General features: G+C 40.2%; 1 long non-coding RNA gene across 2 annotated transcripts in view; it reads left to right on the top strand.

The window, feature by feature from the left end:
* LOC132649757 (uncharacterized) overlaps positions 1–25,458 on the top strand; it is a 60,758-nt gene extending 35,300 nt beyond the window's left edge. For both annotated transcript variants that reach the window (XR_009588289.1, XR_009588290.1), the window contains exon 2: positions 7,619–25,458. This is a non-coding gene — a long non-coding RNA (uncharacterized LOC132649757). The remainder of the gene's footprint in view (positions 1–7,618) is intronic.
* The last annotated feature ends 379 nt before the right edge of the window (positions 25,459–25,837 follow it).

Raw genomic sequence — 25,837 nt, 5'->3', positions numbered from 1 at the left:
AAGGCCTTTGAGGTCTTGTAGAGTCTAGTGAATTGAATGGCAAGATAATAATTTCCAAATGTTTCACAGGCTATCAAAGATTCTTGAGCTCATCCTAAAATTTTTAAAGAGACTGTGGATTGTGGCAAGGTGGCAAACATGAAGATCCCTCATCTACACTATGGCAAAAACCTAGTTTTCCTTCTGGAATTATGGGTAATTCAGACCACAGGAGGCACACAGAGAACATGCTTTATAACATGTTAGTGAGTTTTTTGAAATATCTAAGAAAAGAATCCTTGGCAATGGAAGGTAAATTACAGTTGTCAAGATAGGGACTTGGGAGGCAGGAGAGATGTCTCCCCGTTTAAAACCTTTGGTTGGTCTTCCGGAGGACCCAGCCTTCAATTCCAGTACTCACGTGGCAGCTCACAGCTGTCTGTAAATCCAGTCCCAGAGGATCTGATGTCTTTGCTTGGTATCTGAGGGCATGAGGCACTCACGCAGGCACACATGCAGGCAAACGCCACATGTTTGGTTGTTGTTGTTTTTGAGACAGGGTTTCTCTGTGTAGACTTGGATGTCCTAGGACTAGATCTGAAGACCAGGCTTGTCTCGGAGGCACAAAAATCCCCTGGCCTTTGCCTCCCCAGTGTTGGAATTAAAGGTGTACACTAATGCCGGGATCTGAATACACAACAAAGTAAATATACAAAAATAGAGGCTTTGGAACGTGGATGTTGTGGCACAGTACACCTCACTCAGCACTTGGAAGGCTGAGGCAGGAGGATCATAAATCAAAGGTCAATATGGGATTACACAAGGAGACCTTGTTTTTTTAAAAAAAAAAAAATGTTAAGGGCAGGTTTTTGAGAATTTGACTTAGTAACCACTGATATCCCCACTCTATCAAATTTATTCATCCACTTCAAAATAAATGTCTTTTGACCTGTCAAGACACATGGTAGGTACAGTGAGTTCAAAGACAGCCAAGGTAAAGACAGGATCTTTTCTCATGAGCCTCATGGTGGAAAGAGTTTGGAATCCTTAGAATAGACAGAGATAATTGCAGCAAAGAATGTTTTGTGAAAGAAGAGAACAGCATTTGCCTAGGTTGCATAAAAGCAAGATCAGAGGTCAGGAGAAGAGTGTAGCATACACGAGGGCAAAATATACAAAGACCTGGAGAGGAGAATAAATAGGTGCATTCCGGGGGCTTAAATATACCTCCAGTCATTGCCACCTGCAAGGAGAACCTGAGATGAGGTTTGGTGAACAAGTGGGCAAGGCCAGGTTCTGAAGAACTTTGAAGGGTGAGCTAAGCAGTTTGACCTCTACCTAAGATTCAAGGGAGTTTACTGAGAGGATTTGAGTAAAGGTGGTACTAGAATGAAATGTGACTGTTAGAAAGATCATTCATAGCCGGACATAGTGGTGCATGCCTTTAATCCCAGCACTTTGGAGGCAGAGGCAGTTGAATCTCTGTGAATTCGAGGCCAGCCTGGTCTACAGAGCTAGTTCTAGGACAGCCAGGGCTACACAGAGAAACACTGTCTTGGAGAAGACATAAAGAAAGAAAGAAAAAAAGAAAGAAAGAAAGAAAGAAAGAAGAAAGGATGGAAGAGAGAGAGAAAGAAAGATCATTCAGCTGACATACTTGGAGAGTCTGTGTTAGCAAGCTTTGTGTAGTCATTCAGGTATAAGGCAGGACCAGAATCCAAAAAGTCTGTTTTGTGGATAATGTACAAGTTAGAAGCCAGGCTTCACATGACAGGATTCTGAAGTCTGAGGCCAGAGGATCACTGGAGCTCAGAAGTGGACAATACAGTAAGATGGTCTTAAGACAAACAAAGTACAGATGTATGTAAATTCAGTGAAGCCTTGGCTCTGTGTCACTCTCAGTAAGTCTTACACGGGCACCACAGTTTTTGTTTCAGGAAAACGAAGTGACTTCATTGTGGACTGTAGCTGGGAAACAGTGGAGGGAATGCGAGGGAGCACAGAGCTCAGTGGTCAGTGCTAGTCCCTGCTGCCTTCAATATTTTGGCCTCTTCCAACCTCCTTGTATTTTGTTCCCTTCCAACGTCCGGCTTGATGCTTTTAGATAGGATGTTCTGTTACTTTTGGTGGTGGTCCTTATTCTCTGTGGCCCATGTGGATAGTGAACACCCCTCCCTTTTTCTTCTCTCTTCTTGCCTGCTCCAACCCTCCCAGAATTCTGTGGACCATCGAAAGATTATCCCTGCAAAAGTCGGTTCTGTTGAAACTTGATTCCATTTTGGGTGATGTTATAGCCAATGAAAAGGAAGCCTGGTGAAGACTGCAATCTTCTCTTCCTTCCCTTTGGGGCTTTCTGGTAACTGCAGCCTCTTCCTCATGCGCTTGGAATGCAGTTTTGGTGTTATCTTTGGCTCTCCTCAGGGCTGCTCCTCAAGCACTTGTGGGGAGAGGACTTGTATTTCTTTTCTACAGAATAAGCTTTATTTTTCACTTTGAGGGTATTCCAGAATCCTGTCATATTTTCCTCTCTGACATCTCCAAGACTCATCTTTCCCCATTGGCCTCCAGTAACCAAAATCCTTTCCTATATTTTGGCTCCCTTAGTTCTGTTCGTTCTAAATATCTCCACTGTGGTCTGTGTTCTTGAGTTCTGCCTCTGCTAAAGCAATCTCCGTGGTGTCTTCATGACAACATGTTTTAAAAATGCCTTTGCTGGTTTCTCTCTGCATTGAATCTGACTTTGGGAGACTTTACTGTTCATTGCTTGATTATTTTTTCCCCTGTTGACTTCCCACATTTCTTCTTAATTTCTTAATACCTGACCTCCTCCTTATATGTGTTCTTTTAATTCCTCTCATTCACATTTGTTTTTCTAGGAGACAGTTTTAAAGCTGTCTCCTCCCTAGCCAAGAACATTTTCTTTCCTTTCTATATGCCAAGACAAGCGCCACACACATTTTGTCCTGTAACCTCCCCCACCCTTTCCTAGCTTTCTTGCTCACTTTTGTTAACTTTTCTCTCAAGATAACAGTGTATCTTTTTAAAATAAAGTGATATTCTGGCTATGAGAAAGAGAGGGAGAAAGAGAGAGAGAGAGAGAGAGAGAGAGAGAGAGAGAGAGAGCATGTATTTGTGCAAATCCTTCATGTTTGGGGAATCTCAGCCATTAGTTAGTTGACCATTTCATTCTGTTATGGCTGTCCCTGTAGTCTCAGGCTGAGGCTCACAGCAGCAGCTGCCTCCTGCTCATTTGATATCACTCCTCCAGCCATCTTTTCTAGCTATTTTGCCTTCACAGCATTGCCAGAGATACCTTGTGATCTGATCCATTTTCCTTCTTCAACAAAACAAAACAACAAGGCTGTTGGCTCTCTCTGGCCCGTAAAAGAATTCTCAAGTCCTGCCACACCCCTTCCCATTCCAGACTCATCTTTCTCTGCAGGTCCTATATCTTGGTCACAGAGAATGGGCGGAGGTAGTGAGTGTTGCATTCCAAATTCGATCTGTACAACTCTTTGTTATCTTTTAAAAAGGCAAATTGAAACATTGTAACAAACTCTTGTTTTATTGGCTTCTTCTCAGAAAATGTAATGATGCTGCCTCCCATGCCTTTTAAAGCAGAGGCAGTAGTTCAGTTGTGGCAGCCCATTTTGATTGGGTGGCCTTTACAACTTTCCACAGCTTCTATGTCCTTCAGCATCTCCAATAGTGAAATGAAGTGTTATTTTCTATTTATCATCCCTTTCTGCTTTGTGCTAAGAAAGATTATAGGTTGGGTGCCACTCTAGACCTCTATGATCTAAGTACTCAGGAAGCAGAGCCAGAGGATTGTGAGTTTGGAACCAGCCTGGTCGAGAGAGGAAAGTTCAGGCAAGTGTGAACTATACAGTGAGATTTCATTGGCAGCTATCTTTGCTGTAGATAAATAGGAGATGGGCAGAGGTATTTTGTATACAAAGAAACAATTTGGGGGTAGGGTGGGGGTGGGAGCTTGTGTTTTTATTTCCCTAGTCTCTGTAGGCATCATGGTTTGGATCTCTGAGTGGTTTAGTGCTAAACATCTCTGTTCAAATTCTGGTTTCATCAACAACTAGTTGTGTGTCTTTGGAAAAATTACTTAAACATTCTCTAGTTCCATTTCCACTGATGTAAAGTGGGGGAATCAGCACCCAACAGTTTTGGTAAAGATGATATGAGATACTCTGTGTAGAGGACTTAACAGATACATTGGAGTGAACATGGAAAGCGCTCATGTCACTATTACTGTTATTCTTCTGTTTTCAAATCTCATGGTAGACATGTCAGATTCATGAGAGCTATGATTTGGAGAAGGGAACAATTTGTTTCCTATCCGCATCTTCCATGTGGGCCTGGTCAAGTGAATTAACCTCATCATGCTCTTTATTTGAGGATGCTTAAAATCTTAGTTGTAACAACAACACGAAAATATCAGCCACATCTTGGGTCTTGAGCTAACATCTGACATTATCATGGCACAGAGAAAAATCTGCACTCTGTGTTGTGGATATTGGCCACTTATTAAAGCATTTGATAAAATGAGCACTATTAATATTACCAGTGTTTCTGTCTCATGACAAGAGGATGCTACCTGATAGTCATGAACACCCGAGGGTGGGGGAGATAACCCACTTGCATCTGATGTGAGGCATCCACACTTCTTCATAGGATTTTCAAAAACTGAGACATAAACTTTAAAACTCACTATTTAAGTGTACTGTCCAAATGCTCACTGATCATTGGCTGCGGAAGATACAGCTAAGAGACAGTGAAAAGCACAGATTCCAGTCTTTTCCTCAGGCACACTGAACCGCAGTCTCATGCATAGGGGCTTAGGACTTACAAAGATGATTCTGCCAAACAGAGGGGGGGAAATGGTTTCATTGAATATGTTTATATGTTTTCACGATACTCATCTCTGTTCTTTCTCCACAGCATTGTTTTTTGGTATTGACACCCCCTCCTTTTTCTCTGTCCCTGTTCCTCTTTGTGGTGTAAGTATGGGTTGGGGGAGGGGATGCGCATATATGTGGGTGAGTCTGGAGGTGCGAAGTAGATTTGGATATTTTATTAAACTGCTCTTCTTTGAGACAGATTCTCACTGAACCTGGATCTCCTCGGTTCGGCAGTGCAGTACTGGGATTAGTCATGTGCCACTGTGCCTGGTTTTGATATGAAGGCTGGGAATCTGAACTCAGGTCCTCATGCGTGCACAACAAGCCCTTTACCAACCGAGTCATCTCCCAGCCCTTGAATATTCTTCTTTAAGTGCTGCAGTATCATCTTCTTTCTTTCCTCCTTCCTCCCTCTTCTTTTTCATCTTCCTCCCTCTCTTACTTCCCTTTGCATTGTAGGTCATGGAGCCCAGGGTCTTTAATTAAGGGTGATGGAGCTACATAGCCACAGTCTTAATAGATTTTACAAACAGAGGGCTTTTTTTTTTCTTTTTTTTTTTTTTTTTTTTGGTCCATCTCAGTGTCCACCCCTGCACATGATCATACCACATGGTGGAAGATCAGTTTAGAGTCTTGTGATATTTGGGCTCAGGTGATACGCCTAGAATGTCACCTTCATAGAGACTGTCCAGCCTTCCCCATGGGATGGTCTCTTCACACAGAATGCCAGAGTCTCCCAGGAACTTAATAGCGTGTAGATTTTCATGCCAGGCCACAGATATACCAAGCCAAACTACTGTCCAGGAATGGAAAATCAATATAACCAAATGACACTAATATGCTCTGGAGTCTGGAAAGGGTGAATTTTCTCTCTGTGTCAGCAATAAAAGCAGTGTATTGTGCTCATGAGGGTTTGCTTGGACCTTTTGTGGAACTGGGCTTTGGAAGATCTGGGCTTAGCTGTGCTTCACCTTTTAGTCAGCCCCTGGACAATGCTGATTAAGCCATTACACTCTAGCTCTTGATTTTAAATTGAGACATCTCAAGAGGGGAAGGACCGAGGAGTGAAGGCTTCTCTGTAGGCATTAATCTAAAGGAGCCACCTCTTCTATGTGCTGGGAGAGCAGGACTTCTTTCTCAGACCAGTCTTCGCAGCCCTTCTGTTTTATTGGAATCACAGTGTCTGAAGCGACTATGTGTGGGTCTGGTAAGATTAAACAAGAAGCTTGTGAAGACACCCTTCTTTTCTTGCTCCTGTGTCTCTTCCCTCTCTTTTCTTCCCATATTCTGGTGTTCAAGCTCCAATTATAAATTGTCAACATCTCATGGGGGTGTTAGCGTCACTGTCTTTGTTACTATTCTAGTGCTGTGAAGAGACACCATGTCCAAGACAGGTTATAAAATAAAACATTTAATTGGGGGCTTGCTTATAGTTTCAGAGGGTGAGGGTTAAGGTTAGGGTTGAGTCCATGACCTTCACATTAGGAAGTGTGGACATAGGCAGGCACGTTGCTGGAGCGGTTGTTGAGAGCTTACATCTTATCCACAAATTGGAGGCAGGCAGAGGTGGGGAGAGAGAACTAACTGGGAAAGGCTGGACCTTTGGAAATTTCAAAGACCACCCCCAGTGACACGTCTTAAACAAGGCCACGCCTCCTAATCCTTCCCCAAACAGATCCACCAATTAGGGACCAAGCTTCCAAACGTTTGAGCCTACAGGGACTATTCTCATTCAAACTACTACCTTCACCAACTCTTGGTTTTGGTTTGTTTTGTTTTGTTGAGACAGAATCTCTGTATGTGGTCTTGGCTGCCCTAGAATTTGCTGAGTAAGCTGGGCTGGCCTTGTACTCACAAAATCTACCTGCCACTGGCTTCCAATTGCTGGGATTAAAGGTGTGTGCCACCGTGCCTTCAATCAATTGTTAATAATACTCTAATATGAAAAATATAGATCTAATTATTGGAAGACTTTCCATTCAACTGCTGTCCTGTTAGAGAAACTAGAGTGGATGGTTAAATATAGCATGGCTTTTCGGTTGCTAGGCTTGAGAAATGGGACAAGTGGGCACAACAAGGGTTTGGTCATTTTTTTCTCAATACCAAAGTGGTGGCACCATACTATAATGCCTTTAATAATTTTGGTAGATCTTCTCCAGACTAGAAATTCTTCATCTAGACTACCTTTCGGAGAGGGCCACTCTGTTCTATTTTGTTAATGACTCTGGGAACTAATCATATCGTTTGCCCATAAATTGAACATGGCCTGGGTCACTGTGCTTCTGATTTTTCATGGGATCTTAAATATAAATTTGTCCATAAATACAATCATGTACTTGGCTCTTAGCTTGTCCAATCAGTACCCTGGATCAACTCCATGCCATATTGTACAACAGTTTCTCATTCCTGGACTCTTTCCTTTTGTTCTTATGACCTACCTTAGCTCATTTATGTTATAAACCTTTTGCATGCAGATTCACTTGGATTCAATTGCAATTATTCTCTTTTTTAATCATCTTTTGCTGGTATTGCAAAATTGATGAAGGAACCAAGGATGCTTAGGTATATTTTCTGTGTTCCTGTAGTCTCCTCCATTGTCTGAAAAACCACGAACTTCACTTAACGAGCAATGGATCCTTCATCAGGCTCTGTTTAAGCCATGTATTTACCAAGATTTCCTCTTGTGCTGTGGCCTAACTTTATAATCTTTGATTTATAATTTACAGCTGCTGAAAACCAGAAGGAGACCTACTCCCAGAAGAGCATTTCGATATATTATTTTTCCACTGCTGTGAAGTCCCTTGGTTCCTGGACACCATCTTCAAGAAGACTTCATGGATGGCCATCCGGTCTTATCAACTGGAATTTCTGCTTTACTTTTCCTTCTTCACTCCAGAGAGGCTCTCGTCAGGGTCAGATCAGAGAGGAACCAGCTGGACAACAGATTGGAGCACTGACCTCTTAGAGTTCTGACAGTCAGCAATGTGCTGTCCAATCTATAGAAAGATAAAAAGAAGAAAACACACTACAGAAGGGAGAGGAATGGTCTGATATTTCCTTCCAGGCTGAAAGCTAGAAACAATGAAAATATAAGGAACGTGGACTCGTTTTACCGCAGGGCTTCTGCTGGGTCCCTGCTAGGATGTGTAATCTCGGTGTTCCTGCTGGATGGTGACTCAGGAGATACTAAGTATTCTAGTGGTCCTCCTAGTCACCTCTTGTCCTTTAGCAAGAGACACCAACACATTAGTCTCTTTATTACTTCTTCGTAGGTCTGCACTCTTGACCTGGAAGATAGTGACATTGACTCTCTTCTAGGATAAAGGTCAATGATGAGAGTAGTTCAATACCCCTTGGACTTTTTGTTTCTAGGCTAGGTGGTGACATCTTGAATTGAGTTCATTAGATCAATGGAGTCACAGGGTGGGACTGAACTCCTTAAAAATATTTGGCTGAAACATGACATTGCTACTTATTTGTAGAAGAGGACATTATGGAAGATGCTTGGAATCATGAAACACAGGACTACTGGTGATATATGGTCATTGTACCCACAACCAGCTAAGTACGTCATAGACTTTGTAGAGCCTAGGAGCAGGTAGATATGGTTCCTTTCCACTCCATGGTTCCATTATACTCTAATGTTGCTGTAGGTGTGAAAAGCAGTGGTTATCACACTCTTGTGGTCACGTCACATAGTTCTTAAGCACAGGACTCTAGCTTGTGGGAGGAGTTACATGGAGTCCTGACAGGTGGCTGTGTTCTCTGAGCCTACATCTTCTAAGCACTCTGGGAACATGGACTACTTTTCCCTAGCAGGCCTTAAAAAGACCTTGGTTGTCAGGGTTTGCAGGGCTTCTGGAGGGGAAATATATCTAATGATTTGGACCAGAGAACAAAAAGGAATGGGGTTCAGAAGCAGCTATTGCTTCTTTTTGAGGTAGGAAGGTACAATATGAAATATGTTGGGCTGGGAAACTTTGACTTAGTCATGCATACACGTGTACATGAACAATACTAAAAAGCTATGTGACTGTAGGCAAGCCATTTCCCATTCCCTACGGATGTCTCTTGAGTAACTTTAAGCCCCTTCTAAAGTCTTAACATCAGGCCCTAGGCTACTGTGGTAAGTTTCAAAATAGCCTACCTGTAGTTGTTAGGTCATATATTTTCAGCAGTTACATAAACATATTTTTAGTTTTGAGGAAGTGTCTCTTTTATCAACTTTTAAAGCACACATGTAGTTCTTCTCTGGAGTTAAGAAGATGCTAACTCTAAGTCTTCATTCATGCTGGTTTCCTTTCTTTCTGTCCTTTGCTTGCTCCCATTACTATTGAGTTTATGGTATACACTAAACATCAGGTAAGTGTTAGGTTTGGAGATACATGATAAGCCCAAGAGAGAGTCTCCCTTCTGGCATTTTCTTTGGAGGGAGCCAGTTGTATCCAGGCAGACTGTGGTTCCCTTGAGGTAACTACCTGCAGGCAGGTGCCTCATTCTGCCTCAGCAATTTTGTCCGGCACTAAGATGCACATTCAATTAACCATTCAGATCCAGGGCTAACACAAAGAGAACTTACTCCAGGTATAAAGAAAAGGTCTCTTCTGAGATGTGTGTAAAGAAAGAAGGATAACCCTCCTTCCTGGGAAAGACACTGAATATTCCCTGAAACCCGTCCTTGCCCCGGTAGAGAGAATCTAAACTGAAAAACCACTGCTCAATAAAGAGACATATTTTCTATATAGCATATTTCTCTGTATCATCCCTGTGGCTTGCCACTTCTTTAAAAAGGAACAGAAAAACACCAATCAGACAAAAATGTTGCCATGGGCTCTGTCTGACCTCATTGGAAATCCTCTTAACAATTGTCATTTTTATCTCTTTCGTTACCAAGAAATCTATTCAATGCTTATCTCTGAGTCCAGGAATACTGTACAATACATAAAACATATAGTATTTGCTTTGAGTATTTTTATTATAGGGGATGACTTTAGACATTAGAATTTATGACTTACATGGTAAAATGAATGACTCTTGACTTTTAATTTTCCTTTTCAGTTCAGGCCAAAGAATAGCTACCTCTAGGTAATGTCTGCACTTCTCTATGACTAAAGGCTCTAGCTGTCACTGTTCCCTTTCTTTTTTAAATTTTTAACAGTTTTAAAATTTTTCTTTATTATTATTATTATTTATTATAATTCATTCACTTTATCCCGCCTGTAGCCCCCTCTCTCATCATCCCTCCCTCTCCCCGCTCCATCCATGTCCCTCTCCTAGTCCCCTGATAGGGGAGGTCCTCCTCCCCTGCTATCTGACCCTAGCCTACCAGGTCTCATATGGACTGTCTGGATCCTCTTTCTCTGTGACCTAGTAAGGACCCCTGGCCAGGGGAAAGTGATCAAAGAGCCACTGCATCCATGCCAGAGACAGCCCCTGCTCCCCTTACTAGGGTATCTACATGGAGACTGAGATGCCCATGAGCTACATCTGAACTGGGCTCTAGGTCTTCTCCATGCATGGTCCTTGGTTGATAAATCAGTCTCTGCAGGACACCCTGAGCCCAGTTTCTTTGGTTCTGTTGTTCTCCTTGTGGAGCTCTTATGTAGGTATATATTAGTATTCATTCTCTTCTTATTGTAATTGAAGGCAGTATAAAATTCATGAGATAAACTTTTTGGAAAGGAGTTTAAAGAAACAAAGGGCCGAGATAAAACAAATGAACAACAACTTTGAAAATTAAAAAATAGTAACATATATATATATACACATACATATACATAAATGAGTAAATGTCTATTTTTCCCTGTTTTGTTTTTTCTTGTCTTACTGGTTTTCTTTCTTTTTTTCTTTCTGTTTTAATTTGTTTCAAATATTTTAGGACAGCATTCCTTCCTTTGTACAGAAGTAGAATCAGTAAACACATATAATTCTAACCACTCTAAGGCAAAGGAGAACCCTCTGTCAAGAATTTTACACGTCCAAGTGTCTGCATCCTAGCCTTGTGAAGGCAATATGAATGCATGATGGACTGCTTGTTTTTCCTACCGCTCATTGGAATGATCTCATGTATTGTACATCCAGCCATTGACCTCAAAGTAACTTACATTTTCTTTATCCCTCAAGAGAAAAGAAAAATCTTATTTTTTCCAAGCAATTAAAACTCTCCTGCTTCAGGTAGGAGGAAAGAATTAGGAGTCATATCTCCCTGAATATAATTGCAAGTTTCATCATTTCTTGTTTTAATGATTGACAGAAAACTGATAAACTGAGACATCTCCTTATTAGGATTGAATGTACTCTCTTGGTGGCCCCATTGCTAATTTGTTTGACTATTTTGCACGATTTCTTACTCTATAATGGAAAGGTTTATTAAATATGAGGGTTGCAAAGCTTTCTGAATACTAATGAACTTATTTGCCAAAATTTAAATGTTCTTCTTGTCAGTGAATGCCTGTCTCACTTAACAGGAACTAAATTGAATAATGAAGAAAATTAGACTCTATCGTACCCTCAGGAGAAATTGTGTGTGAATTGTAAGAGAAAATTGAGGGAGAAAAGGGTCATATTTTAGAAAAAACAGTAGATAAGTTGGATTATTTTTAAAAAGGATGAACTCAGGGAAGCTCGGGTCTTTTCAAAGAAACACATATTCAGTCAATTCATTCAAAATGTTGGCTTTCTCTTTACCCAAGAAGTCTATACCTCTGGTCAGTTTAGGAAAGCTAAATAGGTGGAAAATACATACAAGTACTTTATATGCCTGTGATGGAAAGGGAAAATCAATAACCTTGAAAAATGAGCACATCTTTTTTCGGAGAAGTTCAATAAAGAGATAGAATTTGGGCAATTGCTGACACTCTTTTCATAAGCATGACGCAATGAGTCTGTCTCCTCACTGCTGTGTTCAATTCCACCATCTTGGTGTTATGGCTAATGAAATACATGATCATGACGTCTTTCCAGGGACATCATGGGAACAATATGGATGCCTTCTTTCTAGGGAAACAGGGTGGGAGAAATTCAGGAGGCATGCCAACAGCAAGGCATGGTCAGGGTAAGACACAGGGTGTATAAGGAGTAAAATCAAGCAGCTAAGAGAAAGTGAACAAGAATGGAAAGGTGACAAGGAACTAAGATAGAAAATTAGACTCCGCTCCTAATGCAAACTTGAGAAAGAGATCTGTTCACTGGAAAAAGACAAGGGAGTGAGGATCTTGAGGCTGATAAGGTAGTAAAGGGGAAAATAATGAATGTCTCCAGTGTTAAATGGAAGGAAGATGAAGAAGGACAAGGCCCTCAAAATTTGAGGAGTTTTTAAAACATGAAAACTGGAAAGCTAAATGTTGTTCCAACAAAACAATGGACAACAAAAGAAAATATGAGTAAAGCAAGATTTGTATTTAGGGTTTGTTTTCAACCCAGAAGAGAAAAGGGCAATGGGAGAAGCCTCTTTTGGACTCTGTGCTGGGCTTCATCCCCAAAGGAGGAAAAAAAATGGCCACTTTATGTCAGAGCAATACTCTTTTATCTGAGGATGTACTTTCTTTATCGCCCCCAATGAGATTAAAAAAAGAAAGAAAAAAGACCTTGATTTATTCTGTGGGAAGGCTTTTGAGTTACAAAAATCTAGATTTTTCCCCCTTAAAATGACAATTAGATTTCAACAATTAACAGAAGGAGAGGAAGAGATTTATCTGTACCATTTCAACTCCTAGCCTGCTTTGATGGAAATAAAGGATTTAGCAAGGAGAGAGAGAGAGAGAGAGAGAGAGAGAGGCAGAGGAACAAGACAGTAAGGCTGCCCAGCAAGATGGCTCAATTTGTGAGAAAATCAAACGAACAATCAGGTTTGAAGGACGTGTGCAATAAGAAGTATGAAATAATAAGATATTTAGAAAGGGAAAATTACTTGGGAAAGTGAGAGTGAATGACGAGGTATATGGGAGATGATTAAGGATTGGGGAAGGCAGAGGAGGGAGGAGATAATTGAAATGGGAAGCAAAATGTGACTAGGAGGCTGTAAAAGGGCAAGTTCAGACTCTGTGTGGCGACCCACCAGCCTCCAGGGAAGGTGCACAAGCTAGAAATCAAGGTTCAAGCTAGAAATAGTTCATGGCTAACACAAAAGCTTGAGGACAACAGAAGAAGAAGTGTGTGTCATTCTTTAAGGAATGAAAGCACACTGAGCAAAATGCATTAGTCTGCATTCTCCACTCATTTGAGTAGAATGGTCTTCGTTTCCCTTTGTAACAGGTTGGTTTTTAAAATGATTGCTATTAATGGGAAGAACAGGTGAGCAATACCAGGGAAGTGAAGAAAAGATGCATGTAATGCATGTAAGCAAGACTCTTCACAGCCTTTCATGTAAGATTTCCAAAGATTTCCCATCTTTGGAATGAGAGATCAATTATCCAAATAGAAGTGTAGGTAGTAAGGGCGGAGGAAGTTTAAACTGTTGTAAATATTTCATAATGTATTTTCTACAGTGTCTCCTCTATTAAGATGGTTGCCACAAGTTAAAGAGCTTCTGGGTATTATCTGAACCACTTCCATGAGAGGATTTATAGCAATATAAAGTAGTAGACACAATATTTATTGAAAAAAGTTGATGTTGGGAGCTGCTCTAAATACCCAGGATTTCCCCTTTTGCCTTCCTCTGCTTGCGCTTGGGATTCCTTGCAAGCAGACAACACAGACCCCCTTCCGAGGGAAGCTGATAAAGTAATTTAGCTGGAAAGGCTTAATGAGATAATGATGCTAAGGCCAGTTAACACCTAATGAGCACATAACCACGAGGGATGATATTGTTGCTTATTAATTATAATGATGATGTGGAGGAGAGAGACAAGGTGGCATTCGGTTAGCAGAGAGTTCTCAGGAGTATGGCTGACTCCCAGAGGCGAAGCTGCCCTCCGCTGGCTTTAGAACTAGGTCAACATTTAGCTGAGTTTGAAATTTATGGCTGCTGGATTATACTGGCCACCACAGAGCTAGAGGCCATGCAAAATGTAGTTGGTGTTTTTCTGATGTTGAGTCTTGTGTGATTTCCAGGCCATAGGTGGAGGCTGAGACTCCAGGTGGAGGTTTGGGGAAGTCTGCTTGGTGACAATTCTGCAGTATTCATTCATGGGCAGACAGGCAGGTGTCCAGAATGAACTGGGCATGCTTCCAGTTGAATGACCTTCCCCTTCACCACTGAGTCGGGTGAGAGAGACATAGAGCGTAGCTATTCAATTATTTTTTTTAATTGCTTTAGAGAAGGAGCCCAAAATGTTTTCCTTCCTTCCTTCCTTCCTTCCTTCCTTCCTTCCTTCCTTCCTTCCTTCCTTCCTTCTTTCCTTTCTTTGGTCTGTCTAGCTTTCCTTCCTTTTTTTATTTTTTTGGAGGTGCACTATCTGCTGACTTAGATTTAAGGGTTTTGGATGTTAGTAATTAACCCTGCGACACTGCTTTTTTTGCCAGGATGGGGAAATTGTAGCATCAACACATTGCAGACAGACTCATCTGGAGTACTCAGAAGGCTAGGAGTAGAGAAGGCAGGTTGTAGGAGTGGCAGAGAGGCAGTTATGGGAAAATGTAGCAGGCATTTGGAAATCTTAAGACTCCTCCAGGAAGGCAAAAGATCTGGAAACAGGGGTCCAGCTTGGAAATGCTAATTGGTGGTCTGGCAAGGTAACGGAAACTTACTTTCCTATCTCTCTGTCTCTCCCCAAAATGCAGGACTCTGGATAAGTTCTGAGCCTAGGCTATTGCTTACTCTTTGAGTCCACCTCTGCAGAGACAGAATGCTTCTCTGCGCCTTCTAGTGTTGTTACTTGGTGGGTGAGGGCCAAGTCACAAGATTTGATTAGGTTAATGTGAGAATGTATACAGAGTGCAGCAGTAGAAAGGGGCATTAATTTCATTTTTAAAATATATATGTGGTTTGAAAGTGGCAAAAAGTGAAAAGTCTGGGATTAGAAAGCAAGGAACAACTCTTGTTCTAACCTTCATACCAGTTCTGTAACCTTGAGCAAGTTCCTTGATCTTCTAGCTTTCCTCATTTATAAAAGAAGAGCTATTGAGGATAACCTTTATACTTATGAAGTTATATCCAGCTTTGTAATTCTGTATTTAAACACTTATGTTTATACGAATTCCACGAGATCATTTAAGAGAGAAGCAATTGATCATCTCTCTTGCCTTAAATTTGTGTAGACAGTTAAGGCCAGAGTCACAAATCAATCAAAGGCAGAGCTTCTTCCTAAGCAGCAGTGATGTGGCAGCCACATGCCAACCTCAACTGCAGATGCTTTTCAAGTGACAATGCTTCTGAAAAGATCAAATTAGTCCTTTGATAGTATACAGTCAATAAGAAGTAGAGCCAACATTTGACTCCAGGTCTCCCTGACTGAAAGCTGTGTCTACCTCTCATAGCTTAAAAGACAGGGTTTCAGCTATTGAACATGGAGAAGTCAAGCTGCTGCCTCCATAAAGCCTTAATCCCGATGTGCTAGCATCTTTTGTCCAAGAACGTACCTCTGTACACTACCAAAGAGAAATGTAAACACTAGCCCAGCCATGAGCCCTTTCATCTATGATGGTGTCCCATCTGCAAGATATGCTAGGCAATGGTGGCACAAAGCTTGTAGGAGTAACCAGTGAACAACCGATTTTATTGTAAGGACTGCTCCATGAAATGTCTAGATCCGACACTGCTTGTGACCAAGAATCTGAGACTAGATAGCTCAGGGATCTAGGGTAAAACTTAATACAACTGTTTAGAAAAGAAAAAAAAAGTAGCAATAAAATGACTCCTAATAACATTTTGTTATACTCATAGATCAGTTTCTTGCTCAGCCATCATCAGAGAAGCTTCTTCCTGAAGCAGATGGGAACAAGTGTAGAGACCCACAGCCAGGCATTATGCAGAGAGTGAGGGACCTTGAAAGAGCCCTAAATAAGGTGTCTCCATCAAATACTTCCCCTCAAGGCGTAGGAAACACCACAGAAGAGGCAGGAAGAGCGCAAGGGGTAGAGGGGATGGAGGACACCAAGGAAACAATGCCCTCTAAGTGGACATGAGCAAAGCTCATATGAACTTCCAGAAACCAAGGCAGCAAGCACAGGGCCTCTCTCTGTATCCGATCCTCTGCATATATTATGACTTCCAGTTTAGTGTTTTCATGGGATACCTGAGTGTGCGAATGAGTGGGTCTCTGACTCTTGTGCCTTTTCTTGGGCTCTTTTCCTTCTGTTTGTTTTTTCCAAGTCCAATGTGTTAGCTTTCATCTTATTATATTTTATTATAATTCCTTAGGAGCCTGTTTTCCAATGAGAGACAGAAAGAGGGTGGATCTTGATGCAAATGCGGAGGAACTGGGAGGAGCAGAGGGAGGGGAAACTATAATGAGGATATATTATGTAACAAAATATTTTCAATAACAGGCAAAAAAGTAAGAAAAGCAAAAGTACAACACAAACAAACAAACAACAACAACAAAACCACAATGCTCACTTCTCATAACTTATGGAACAAGCCATTGAGCTTTTTGGCAGCCTTAAAAGTTCTCAGTTAGGAAGGGAGGTCGGTAGGTGCACGGCAGAGAGTTAGGAAAGACTGTTGATTCTCATATAAACATCTCTTTTATTCCAGCATCTCTGAGCTATCACTTGACCAGTCACAGCAACAAGATTTACATAAAGAGCACCACGCTTGCAACCCATTCTGCATGTTTATCCTTACGTTCCTGTTTCTTCCAGCATGTTGAGGAAGAGGCACCGGACACAAGTATTTCTCTTGGGAGATTGAAGCATGATATAACTCCACTCACCTACCCACTGGTCACAGACTGGCATCCTTCCACATCCCCAGACTCTAATTGGCTGCATATGGTGGTGCACACCTGATATCCTGGCACTTATGAGGCTTAGGTAGGGGAGTCACATGTTGGAGTTCTGACTGGGCTATGTGGAGAGAACCTGCCTCAAAACAAAGCAACAGCAACAACCCCTGCCCCCACCCTGTGAAAAAGATTCCACATACCAAAGATGCCTGTTTTGTCATTTTAGCTAATAATTTATTTTACATAAAAGGAACTATGTCTTCTGATTTTTCCTGGCAAATAAATTATTTCAATAATTTTAATTGGACTGCAATTTATATAATATAACCTAACCCTCTAAATAATATCAATACAATAGCCATCACCACACAGAGGAACATGGTTTCTTAGCTAGGCACGCTTGTTAACAAAAAATGACCATCTAGGCCAGGGCTTCTTAATTTTTTTTATTTTTTTTCATTCATGGTCCCTTTCCCTTAAGAAATTTTTGTATGGTTCCATGTATGTAAAATAATTATATAAATCAAACATTTAATCATAGTAAATCATTAAGAAATATGTTTAAAAATAATTCTTTTTCCAACCAAGGACTATTCATGGAGATAACCTAGAACCCCTGCACAGATGTAGCCCATGGCAGTTCAGTGCCCAAGTGGGTTCCATAGTAATGGGAAGAGGGACTGCCTCTGACATAATCTGATAGGCCTGCTCTTTGATCACCTCCTCCTGAGGGGGGAGCAGCCTTACCAGGCCACAGAGGATGACAATGCAGCCACTCCGGATATGATCTGATAGACTAAGATCAGAAGGAAGAAGAGGACCTCCCCTATCAGTGGACTTGGGGAGGGGCATGCCTGAAGAAGGAGGAGGGAGGATGGGATCGGGATGGGAGGAGGGAGGGGCTTATAGGGGGATACAAAGTGAATAAAGTGTAATTAATAAAAAAATAAAATAATTAAAAAATAATTCTTTTATACAAAAATAATCCTATATATTAAAGATAAAACAAATCTGCATACTAAAGAAATGCAGGTACTTGCACATTGTGACAGAAAGAATTGAATTTTGGTAGAATATTTGATATTGCACGTCATGGAACATCTTAAACATCCTGCAGAGTTATTATTTTCATTTTATAACCATCAATGGTGAGACTACTACTTCATATAAAAATTTACAAAACGGCAGGAACATAGTTAGGGTCATTTCAGAGATTGCTGGCAATTCTGTCTTAATCTCAAGCCAGAATTCATTCAATAAATTAGAAAAATAAAAGCAAGTCCGTAAATAAGTTAGAAAATTTAAAAACCAAACATCTGAATCCAGTCCAATCCAAAAAAAAAAATACACTAATTTGGTAGCTACGTGTTAGAAATAATGACAATATGAAAAGTCGATGTTCTCCATCATTAAACCATTGTGTCTTTAAAGGAGCAGAAAACATGGTATAGACAATAAAAGCATTATGATACACGGAACAGAGGATTCTTGGGTCAGAGTTTGCTGCTGTTGCATACAACATGTGCAGTGTGAAATGTGCATAGTCTGAGCTCTTAGAACCAAAGGATGCAACTCAAGGCGAGCATGGCCAGAAACACCTCAGACTTACGCACTTGAATTTAAATTAACCATTGGTTACTGCACATCCAGAAATCCTTCACTACTGCTGCATTTTTTTTTTAATTTTTTTTTTTTTTTTGCGATCCTTATATTCAGGTACATGACCCACATGTGGATGTGAATGTCCATGTAAAAAGGCTGGGTTTTAAAATATTTATTGGCTGATTTAAGAATGATGTTGCATCAAGGTTAATTTAGAGGTGTAACGCATCAAAACAAAGAGGCTCCTCCTCAGTGCGCCTGGTTTGAAAGTAACAAGGACAGCCAGTTCCTTTTTGACAAGAACATTGGCACCTAGGATTTTAAATTGTCCTTCAAATACTTACCCTCAACATCTCCTAGGCAAAGCTCTAGCTTCAGAATTTATTATTTTATTTATTGGTTTGCAGTGCTCAAGACTGAACCTATGGCTTTCTGTGTGCTATGCAAGGACTCTATTCTTCTACCTCGATTCTAAACTTAGTCTCAATGCATATTTTTTGTTTTTACATTTTCAAATGCCTTTGTTTCTAACCCTCTTTAGTTTCCATTGATTCTCTCCCTCCCTCCCTCTCTCTCTCTCTCTTTCTCTTTATTGAGTAAATACTAATTTTAATCAATGTATTTAGCTAAGTGTGAAAAATTAAAAATACTCAAGTATGGACTTTGATTAAATAAAAATACAATAGAATACTGTGTTGCCATTTACAGGAATGAAGTAGTTTTCTATACGGGATCTCTTTCAAGGCCCATAACTGACATTTAATAGGCAAGGTATAGAACAGAATGTGTGGTGTGCTGCTTTCTGTATATGTTCATACATAGGTGTTCTCGGTATGCTTCTAAGCATTGTGTGATTGTGGAAAGGCATTCAAGGAAGTGCTAATAGTGCTTGTCTCTGGGGAGAAATTGGCTGGGAGATTGGAAGACTATACTGTTGTCCTATTATATAGTGTATCATGTTCATGTATTATCTATTCATACTTTTGTAAGGCAGAAAGCAGAGCTATTTTTTACTGAGATGGAAAAGCACAAAAGAGATATTGTTATGTATAAAGAGCAAATTCCTGTTGTGTATCAAGAGCAAATTACAGAACAGTGTAAATAGTATATATGATCCGGCTTTTGTAAAGTAATGATAAGTATTTAGATACATATTCGTATGGTGTACATATACATATTTAAGAATGTGTACCAACGTGTTAATAGTGGTACACTCAGGGGAGAAGGAAAATGTGTGTTCATGCATAGTCCTTCATGTTTTATCCTATGCGCTCCTGTTCATACCAAGCATACCACCCATCAATGTATAATAAGGAATTCATAAAACATTAATCAAACTGGACATTAAACAAAATTTTCCAGACAGTTTTGTTTTTGTTTTTGTTTTTTTAGCTCAGCCATGCATTTTGTATCTCGTAGACTCAATTCTGATCTCTCCTTCAATGTCCTCTTTGAAGCTTCCTGAATCTCTTGTCCCTATTCTCACTCTTTCTGTTTCAGATCATCAACAGGGCTTAGCTAAGGTTGTGACTAAGAAATCATGCTAATGCTGCTGTGGATTGTCTGTCAACCACTCTCTTTTTAGGTCAAATTAACTAATTGTTTCGGAGACAAGATTTCATGTTATCCCAGGTGGACCTGGAGCTGGTTTTGTAGTTGAGAATGGACTTGAACTCCTGATCCTTCTTCACCTACCTCCCAAATGCTGGGATTACAAGTGTGAAGCACAATTCCTGGTTTATGCAGTACAAGGGATGGAACCAGGGCTTCACGCTCACTAAGTGAGCACTCTACAACTGAGCTGCTTCCCCAGACACATCCATTTTCTTTGTAATTAATCCAGCTCCTTTGCTTTCCTTGTCTCTTGAACTCCACCTACCTTACAATGGTTTATTTCTTTACCTTGTTGTGTTGGATTGCTCATGGCTTTGTTCTTGGAGACATCTGCTTTCTTTTGTCTTTTCCTTCCTTCCTCTTTCCCTCCCTCCCTTCTTTCCTTCCTTTGGTTTTTCAAGATAGGGTTTTTCTATGTAGCCTTGGCTCTCCTGGGCTCCCTATGTAGACCAGGCTGGCTTAAGACTCTCAGAGATACACCTGCCTCTGCTTCCCTGAGTGCTGAGATTAAAGGCTTGCACCACGACACCTGGTTCTGTTTTCTTTCTTTAAACTCATTTGTTACTGATATTATATAGCCCTTCATTTTGAATAGCATCGCCTTGCTGAAATCTGATCAAACTCCAGCCTGTGCCTAGACTTACGAATTCATTGTCTTTTCAACTCCACTATGTAGCTTTGAAATAGCCATCTCAAGCCTGCCAAGTCCAAACCAAGTAGACCTACCCATCTCTTCTGATCCTCTACTGGCTGATAAATGACAAATCCACTAGAGTTCTCCTTTCTAAATATATTCTGGATCTGATTTAAAAAAGAATCTCTTTTATAGAAGCTTTAGTCAACATCTGTACCAACCACCTAACTTAGAAAATAGACTCTTGTCTACCTTTGCTCCTTAAATCTTTGCTTGTGTTTTGAATATTTACAGCACAGAATATCACTACTTTGTACCTTCCTTGAGAATCATATCTGGAGCATGAGGCTCTCTCATTTGGCTCCTTTACCCTGCTTTATTTTCAGCATCACCTGATATCCCATTTATGGATCCAACTAGTATTTGCTTATTATTTATCTGCCCCAGAATACACAAACAGATATTTTGTCTCACCTAATACTACATCTCTGACATTCAGAAGAAAAAGATTGTAATAGAGTAGTTTAAAAGAATTTATTGAGTTTTCAAAAGAGATAGCAAGAGGTTTTCTTCAGCTTAATTGAGTTACATGAAATTGGTCTTAAGATTTTATTGAAGCAGAGGCTGAGACTTATATCCAGACTTTGGGCAGAGTGCAGGGAATCTTATGGAAGAAGGGGGAGCTAGAAAGACCAGGAAGGGACAGGAGTTCCACAAGAAGACCAACAGAGCCAAAAATCTGGGCTTAGATGTCCTACAGAAACTGATGCACCAACCAAGGACCATTCATGGAGAGGACCTAGACCCCCTGCTCAGATGTAGCCCATAGGCAGCTCAGTCTCCATATGGATCACCTAGTAAGGGGAGCAGGGCTGTCTCTGACATGGACTCAGTGGCTGGCTCTTTGATCACCTCCCCCTGTCTGGGGGTGGAGCAAGCTACAGAGGAAGAGGATCCAGACAGTTCTGATGAGGCTTGATAGACTAGGGTCAAAGAGTAGAGGAGGAAGACCTCCCCTATCAGTGTACTAGGGGAGGAGCCTAAGGCAAGAAGAGGGAGGGAAGGTGGGACTGAGAGGAGTGAAGGGAGAGGCTACATCTGGGATACAAAGTGAATAAATTACAATAAATAATAAATTAAAATAATAAATAAAAAAGGCTATTTCTCCATTACAATTTTCTTCTGTCTTTAGGTAAACAAAAAACTCACAAGTATTTACAAAAGTAGTACAGATAACTCATTTACTCTTCATCTGTTGTTTCCCAAAGTGAATTGTTCTTTTAATATTTTAAGTTCTTGTTTCATTAGTTGTTTATGGCTTTTTACATAGATTTCCAGGATCTCTTCACTCCACTCTCAAAAACCTAGGAACTCACACTTACACCAGACAAGCTCTGTGCCTTGGAGTGCCTCTCGACCCAATTTCAATTCTTATTTCCGTGGCGGGTTTTATTTTACACCAGATTCAAATTCCTTTGCCAAGATTATGTATTATGCAAGGATGGGAAAGAATATTTTAATGAAATGGGAAAGTAGATTTAACCCGTTTTTTGTTATTGTTGTTGCTGCTTGTGTTTCTCTGTGTAGCCTTGGCTGTCCTGGACTCACTCTGTAGACTAAGCTGGCCTCGAAATCTGCCTGCTTCTACCTCCTTGAGTACTGAGATTATAGGTGTGCACCACCGAGCCCAGCTAACCCAAATTTTTAATACAAAGAAAGAAAAGAAATAGAAGGCTTCCATCTTTTAAGCTCACTGTTCTACAGAGAGATGTACTCTCCTGTGGATTTTGTATACCTAGCCTGCTTGCTGTGCTTGATAGAGAAGGACAATTTTTAGGCTCTCCTGACATTTATCTCTTCTTGGAAGAGTTGATTACAAACAAATCTATGTTGTTGTTGTTTTTTAAATGCATGTTCACATTTCTTTTTAATCATCTATTTTGGGCTTACAGCAGTCTCTTATCTGCCAAGTGGATTTGGAATGAATGTCATCTTTAAATTATCGCAAGTCCCGAAAGACCGAAAAACTCCCCTCTTCCAGATAAGTCAGGTACACTTCATTAAACCGGCATTCATAGTCAGATGATAATCATTGAATAACTGGTTTGTATTATTAAAAAATGAAAAAGAGACAGTGCCCCTTACAACATGACTGAGATAACTCTCAGTTTGCAACGACAGGGCGGGGTCACGGAGATGGCTCAGCAGGAGCTGCCATTCACTTGGAATTCTTCTCCCTCATCTATGCCATAATTAGATTTTTTGATCTTTTCATGGTGTCCCATATTTCCTGGATGCTCCATTCTTGAAATTTTATTTTATTTTATTTTATTTTATTTTATTTTATTTTATTTTATTTTATTTTATTTTATTTTATTTTATTTTATTTTATATTCCTTGCTTCCTTGTCCAGAGCCCCTAGCCTTGGTGTCCTATCTTCTACATGGTTCATTCTCCTTGGAAGGCTTTTCTTCAAGCTGTCTGTTGGGTTAGTGGGATTTTCAATACTATTTTGATTTCAGCTTGAGTTCTTTTCCATCTTTTGATTTATTGAACTCTGCTTTCAAATCCTGGATCATCTCTGTCATCCGTATGTGTGTATTTTCTTTGGCTTCACATAGGCATTTTTTTTTCTTTACCTTCTTTCTCCTTAAGTTCATTGAGCTTCTTCTTTGTGTCTTCTTTAGCTTCCTTGAGTTCTCTGATAAAGGTTATGATTATTCTTTTAAATTCTGTGAGTTGGGAATCGTCTAGGTAATTATCACTGTCAAATATTTCTAAATTGTAGGAGAGATGCTGGCTTGATTTTTCATATTGTCTGTGTTTTTGTGATGAGATCTGGGCATGCAGACTTCTTGTGTTAGTTCAGTGTCTGATACAGACACTGTGAATTGGGGTAGAAGGGGGCTTGCGGGCAGGCGAGGCCAAGAGGCTGGAAATAGCTTCGGTGGGATGAAGTCAGGCAGACACAGGAAAATAGGCTCATGTGCACCCTGATCCAACTATCAGTAGACAAAGATATGGGAGTTTGAAAGGAAACATGGAAGGGAGGATCCACAGAGTCACCAGGCTAGACCCTGGAGAAGGATGTGCAAGATATGGCTGGGTAGAGAGGTTGGTTGTAGAGATGGCTCAGTAGGTTAGGATATAAAGGCGCTTGCTGCCCAGTTTGTAAACCTGAGTTCAATTTCCAGAAGCCACACGGTAGAAGGAGAGAAATGACTTCACCTAGTTTTCCTTGATCTCTGAGCATGCGTCATTGCTTTTGTGTACCCAAACTCATAATTCCCATACTATGTACAAACACACACATAAATAGCATATGTATGCCAAACTTATAATACTCATATCATGCACAAAGACAAACATATAACAAATCGATGTTCAAAAAGGTGGGTTTTTTTTTTTAAAGGTAAGACTTACAGATTTAATAATCAGTTAACAGAAGACATGACTGGGACATCACTAATCACTATAGTTAAAAATTAATGTGTATTAAGCTTCTCATAAAAGCCCATTCACACATGATAAACATTAATTAGATAACTGTCTGCCACAATCTCATCTACAGCATTAACAAGGTGGACACTTGTCATTTGTTTAAACTGTTCCTACCTGTTGTTCCAGCAAAATTGTTAATTGCAGCCCCCTTTCTTCCTCTACAGAATCTTGGCTTGGACAATAAATTATATGGTCAATTCAAGTATTAGGGTCTCTGTGATGAATGATCAAGGCACCATTCCTATTTATTGGTATTACCTTGTCACAAGCTGTGAAAACACTTTCCTTTTTGATTGTTTCTTCCTGACTTGTCACAAAGACCTTCACATAAAATCACTCTCTCCCATTAAAGTAATTATTGAGACCTTTTCAGTAATGACCACTTGTTTTAGCTTGCCTCTTGAGACACCAAACACCAAATGCAGAGATTGCTTTTGCAGGGTCAAGATCAAATTTTTCAGAGACACGAGCCTTCTACAGGGGAAATATTGTCTCTTTAGTCCACAAAAACCTGAAAAAGACATTTCTCCATAGAAACATTATTTTGTAGAAAAAGGCTCAGATTTCCTGCTGACTTGTTTCTTTGAGATTCCCACCCCCACCCCAAAACCCTGAAATTTTTCCCTCCTCTGAGATTTCTTCTTCTTCCTTCTCCTTCTCTTTCTTTTCTTTTATTCCTCCTCCTCCTTCTCCTCCTCTTCCTTTTCACGCTTCCTCTTTTCTTCTGTCGAGTTTTAGCTCAGAGAATGGAACACTCAATGCAGTGTACATGGCTTCATTGAGTTTCATGTATTCTGAACTGAGATCCTTAATGTCTCTGGAATTGCTCCTGGGGTATGAGTAACTGAAAAGAATCTGGGTGGCCTCCTGGCCTCCTCAAAGATAATCTCAGTTAAAACTAGTTAATCTCTTTGATTCACAAGAAAGGATGCTCTGGAGGGCCTGAGTAGACCAAGGCTGCTGAAGCTGCAGGTTTCTGCAGCTGCCTTCTTGGCTGATGAAGTAGCAGTATGAACACTGATTAATTATTACATCTTGGAAAGTCAGTCATAACTTTTCTTCATCAAAGCTTTGTCCTTACAGTACTAAAAGAAAAACAATTAATGTAAAAAAAGTTTTTCAAAATGTGGAATTATGGAGACAAAACAAATTGTGAAAAGACAAAAATAAAACTAGTTTCCTCCCCCCTGGGGGACATTGAATGTTTTTACTGTCAATTGTTTTGCTGTTTTGTAACTCACTGGCTAACTATGGAAATTTCTGCTGATTTATGTCTTGGCAAAAACAGTTTCTGTGAGAAAAAGTATTTTTTTTTGTATTTAAGATGACAGATACGAAATGTCTTTATCATTTTGTTTGTGCCGTGTTTGAAAAATTGAATTGACAGAGACAAAGTGTCTAATGTGTTTTTTTTCTTCTTCTATCCTTGTATATTTATCTACACAAAACAAAACTACTTAAGACTGTTATTATGTACAGTGTTAACTTTATCATCAAACACCGATGAACCCTAAAATATACAGATACTACTTTGCTACTGATCAAAATACATTCCATCTTCTTGTCAAAATGTAGAAAGAGGCAGAAAAATTGCAGCCCTAAACCCCATCTTAATTCACAGACCCAGGCTGGACAGCTCAAGGAAACTTCTAATAATCATCTCTCTCCTCGTTATAGGTATTAGCTCTATTCTCTTCTCTCTTCCTTGCCTGCCCCACTCAGAAAACTCAAAAGCCTACAGACATCATTTCCACAATCACGAAGGTGAA

This window comes from Meriones unguiculatus, chromosome 21 (assembly GCF_030254825.1).
Source record: "Meriones unguiculatus strain TT.TT164.6M chromosome 21, Bangor_MerUng_6.1, whole genome shotgun sequence".
Lineage (NCBI taxonomy): Eukaryota > Metazoa > Chordata > Mammalia > Rodentia > Muridae > Meriones > Meriones unguiculatus.
This window is presented reverse-complemented; position numbering and strand designations above follow the sequence as displayed.